The sequence below is a fragment of the Carcharodon carcharias genome, chromosome 12, assembly GCF_017639515.1.
Source record: "Carcharodon carcharias isolate sCarCar2 chromosome 12, sCarCar2.pri, whole genome shotgun sequence".
NCBI lineage: Eukaryota > Metazoa > Chordata > Chondrichthyes > Lamniformes > Lamnidae > Carcharodon > Carcharodon carcharias.
The window spans coordinates 3,750,579-3,756,578 of record NC_054478.1 but is presented as its reverse complement, the minus strand read 5'-3'; positions in this window follow the sequence as shown (position 1 = coordinate 3,756,578).

Here is a 6,000-nt window from a genome sequence, read left to right as displayed (position 1 = left end):
TACAGGAGCTGACACTGAGACACACACACACGGACCGTACAGGAGTTGACAGTGAGACACTCACGGACCGTACAGGAGCTGACACTGAGACACACACACGGACCATACTGGTTCTGACACTGAGACACACTCACATGGACCGTACAGGAGCTGACACTGACACACACACAGACCATACAGGAGCTGACAGTGAGACACACAAGGACCGTACAGGAGTTGACACTGAGACACACACACACACACAGACCGTACAGGAGCTGACACTGAGACACACACACAGACCATACAGGAGCTGACACTGAGACACACACACAGACCGTACAGGAGCTGACACTGAGACACACACACAGACCGTACAGGAGCTGACACTGAGACACACACACGGACCATACAGGACCTGAAACTGAGACACACACGGACCGTACAGGAGCTGACAGTGAGACACACACACGGACCGTACAGGAGCTGACACTGAGACACACACATGGACCATACAGGAGCTGAAAGTGAGACACACACGTACCGTACAGGAGCTGACACTGAGACACACACATGGCCCATACAGGAGCTGACAGTGAGACACACACGGACCGTACAGGAGCTGACACTGAGACACACACGGACCGTACAGGAGCTGACAGTGAGATACAAAGACTGACCTTGCAGGAGCTGACACTGAGACACAGACATGGACTGTACAGGAGCTGACACTGAGACACACACGGACCGTACAGGAGCTGACAGTGAGACACACACGGACCGTACAGGAGCTGAGACTGAGACACACACTTGGCCCATACAGGAGCTGACACTGAGACACACACATGGCCCATACAGGAGCTGACACTGAGACACACACACGGCCCATACAGGAGCTGACACTGAGACAAACACACGGACCATACAAGAGCTGACACTGAGACACACACACAGACCATACAGGAGCTGACACTGAGACACACACACGGACCATACAGGAGCTGACACTGAGACACACACACACGGACAGAACAGGAGCTGACACTGAGACACACACCTGTACCATACAGGAGCTGACACTGAGACACACACACACACGGACTGTACAGGAGCTGACACTGAGACACACACACGCACTGTACAGGAGCTGACACTGAGACACACACACGGACCATACAGGTTCTGACACTGAGACACACACACACGCACAGTACAGGAGCTGACACTGAGACACACACACAGACAGTACAGGAGCTGATCTGAGTCACACACACAGACCGTACAGGAGCTGACATCGAAACACATACATGGACCGTACAGGAGCTGACACTGAGACACACACACAGACCATACAAGAGCTGACACTGAGACACACACACACAGACCATACAAGAGCTGACACTGAGACACACACACACACACATACAGACCGTACAGGAGCTGACATTGAGACGCACACACACGGTCCCTACAGGAGCTGACACTGAGATACACACACGGACCGTACAGGAGCTGACAATGAGACACACACACAGACCGTACAGGAGCTGACATCGAAACACACACACGGACCGTACAGGAGCTGACACTGAGACACACACAGGGACCATACAGGTTCTGACACTGAGACACACACACACGCACAGTACAGGAGCTGACACTGAGACACACACACAGACAGTACAGGAGCTGATCTGAGTCACACACACAGACCGTACAGGAGCTGACATCGAAACACACACACGGACCGTACAGGAGCTGACACTGAGACACACACACGGACCGTACAGGAGTTGGCACTGAGACACACACACAGACCATACAAGAGCTGACACTGAGACACACACACACAGACCATACAAGAGCTGACACTGAGACACACACACACACACATACAGACCGTACAGGAGCTGACATTGAGACGCACACACACGGTCCCTACAGGAGCTGACACTGAGACACACACACGGACCGTACAGGAGCTGACACTAAGACACACACACAGACCGTACAGGAGCTGACATTGAGACGCACACACACATGGACTGTACAGGAGCTGACACTGAGAGACACACACGCACCGTACAGGAGCTGACACTGAGACACACACACGGACCATGCAGATTCTGACACTGAGACACACACACACGGACTGTACAGGAGCTTGCACGGAGACACACACAGACGTACAGGAGCTGACACTGAGACACACACACGGACCGTACAGGAGTTGACAGTGAGACACACACGGACCGTACAGGAGCTGACACTGAGACACAGACACGGACCATACTGGTCTGACACAGAGACACACTCACATGGACTGTACAGGAGCTTGCACGGAGACACACACAGACGTACAGGAGCTGACACTGAGACACACATACATGGACCGTACAGGAGCTGACACTGAGACACACACACATGGACCGTACAGGAGCTGACTCTGAGACACACACACAGACCGTACAGGAGCTGACACTGAGAAACACACACAGACCGTACAGGAGCTGACACTGAGACACACGCACACAGACCGTACAGGAGCTGACACTGAGACACACACACAGACCGTACAGGAGCTGACACTGAGACACACGCACACAGACCGTACAGGAGCTGACACTGAGACACACACACAGACCGTACAGGAGCTGACACTGAGACACACGCACACAGACCGTACAGGAGCTGACACTGAGACACACACACAGACCGTACAGGAGCTGACACTGAGACACACGCACACAGACCGTACAGGAGCTGACACTGAGACACACACACAGACCGTACAGGAGCTGACACTGAGACACACACACACAGACCGTACAGGAGCTGACACTGAGACACACACACATGCACCGTACAGGAGCTGACACTGAGACACACGCACACAGACCGTACAGGAGCTGACACTGAGACACACACACACAGACCATACAAGAGCTGACACTGAGACACACACACACACACATACAGACCGTACAGGAGCTGACATTGAGACGCACACACGGACCGTACAGGAGCTGACACTGAGACACACACATGGACCATACAGGAGCTGAAAGTGAGACACACACGTACCGTACAGGAGCTGACACTGAGACACACACATGGCCCATACAGGAGCTGACAGTGAGACACACACGGACCGTACAGGAGCTGACACTGAGACACACACGGACCGTACAGGAGCTGACAGTGAGATACAAAGACTGACCTTGCAGGAGCTGACACTGAGACACAGACATGGACTGTACAGGAGCTGACACTGAGACACACACGGACCGTACAGGAGCTGACAGTGAGACACACATGGACCGTACAGGAGCTGAGACTGAGACACACACTTGGCCCATACAGGAGCTGACACTGAGACACACACATGGCCCATACAGGAGCTGACACTGAGACACACACACGGCCCATACAGGAGCTGACACTGAGACTAACACACGGACCATACAAGAGCTGACACTGAGACACACACACAGACCATACAGGAGCTGACACTGAGACACACACACGGACCATACAGGAGCTGACACTGAGACACACACACACGGACAGAACAGGAGCTGACACTGAGACACACACCTGTACCATACAGGAGCTGACACTGAGACACACACACACACGGACTGTACAGGAGCTGACACTGAGACACACACACGCACTGTACAGGAGCTGACACTGAGACACACACACGGACCATACAGGTTCTGACACTGAGACACACACACACGCACAGTACAGGAGCTGACACTGAGACACACACACAGACAGTACAGGAGCTGATCTGAGTCACACACACAGACCGTACAGGAGCTGACATCGAAACACATACATGGACCGTACAGGAGCTGACACTGAGACACACACACAGACCATACAAGAGCTGACACTGAGACACACACACACAGACCATACAAGAGCTGACACTGAGACACACACACACACACATACAGACCGTACAGGAGCTGACATTGAGACGCACACACACGGTCCCTACAGGAGCTGACACTGAGACACACACACGGACCGTACAGGAGCTGACAATGAGACACACACACAGACCGTACAGGAGCTGACATCGAAACACACACACGGACCGTACAGGAGCTGACACTGAGACACACACACGGACCATACAGGTTCTGACACTGAGACACACACACACGCACAGTACAGGAGCTGACACTGAGACACACACACAGACAGTACAGGAGCTGATCTGAGTCACACACACAGACCGTACAGGAGCTGACATCGAAACACACACATGGACCGTACAGGAGCTGACACTGAGACACACACACGGACCGTACAGGAGTTGGCACTGAGACACACACACAGACCATACAAGAGCTGACACTGAGACACACACACACAGACCATACAAGAGCTGACACTGAGACACACACACACACACATACAGACCGTACAGGAGCTGACATTGAGACGCACACACACGGTCCCTACAGGAGCTGACACTGAGACACACACACGGACCGTACAGGAGCTGACACTAAGACACACACACAGACCGTACAGGAGCTGACATTGAGACGCACACACACATGGACTGTACAGGAGCTGACACTGAGAGACACACACGCACCGTACAGGAGCTGACACTGAGACACACACACGGACCATGCAGATTCTGACACTGAGACACACACACACGGACTGTACAGGAGCTTGCACGGAGACACACACAGACGTACAGGAGCTGACACTGAGACACACACACGGACCGTACAGGAGTTGACAGTGAGACACACACGGACCGTACAGGAGCTGACACTGAGACACAGACACGGACCATACTGGTCTGACACAGAGACACACTCACATGGACTGTACAGGAGCTTGCACGGAGACACACACAGACCGTACAGGAGCTGACACTGAGACACACACACATGCACCGTACAGGAGCTGACACTGAGACACACACACAGACCGTACAGGAGCTGACACTGAGACACACACACAGACCGTACAGGAGCTGACACTGAGACACACACACAGACTGTACAGGAGCTGACACTGAGACACACACACGGACCGTACAGGAGCTGACACTGAGACACACACGGACCGTACAGGAGCTGACAGTGAGACACACACACGGACCGTAAAGGAGCTGACACTGAGACACAGACACAGACCATACAGGAGCTGACACTGAGACAGACACATACGTACAGTACAGGAGCTGACACTGAGACACACACACAGACCGTACGGGAGCTGACATCGAAACACGCACACGGACCATACAGGAGCTAACACTGAGACACACACACGGACCGTACAGGAGCTGACACTGAGACACACACACGGACCATAAAGGAGCTGACACTGAGCCACACACACAGACCGTACAGGAGCTGACACTGAGACACACACACGGACCGTACAGGAGCTGACACTGAGACACACATGGACTGTACAGGAGCTGACAGTGAGACACACACACAGACCATACAGGAGCTGACACTGAGACACACACACAGACCGTACAGGAGCTGACACTGAGACACACACGGACCATACAGGAGCTGACAGTGAGACACACAAGGACCGTACAGGAGTTGACACTGAGACACACACACACACACAGATCGTAGAGGAGCTGACACTGAGACACACACACAGACCATACAGGAGCTGACACTGAGACACACACACAGACCGTACAGGAGCTGACACTGAGACACACACACAGACCGTACAGGAGCTGACACTGAGACACACACACGGACCATACAGGACCTGAAACTGAGACACACACGGACCGTACAGGAGCTGACAGTGAGACACACACACGGACCGTACAGGAGCTGACACTGAGACACACACATGGCCCATACAGGAGCTGACAGTGAGACACACACGGACCGTACAGGAGCTGACACTGAGACACACACATGGCCCATACAGGAGCTGACACTGAGACACACGCACAGACCATACAAGAGCTGACACTGAGACACACACACAGACCATACA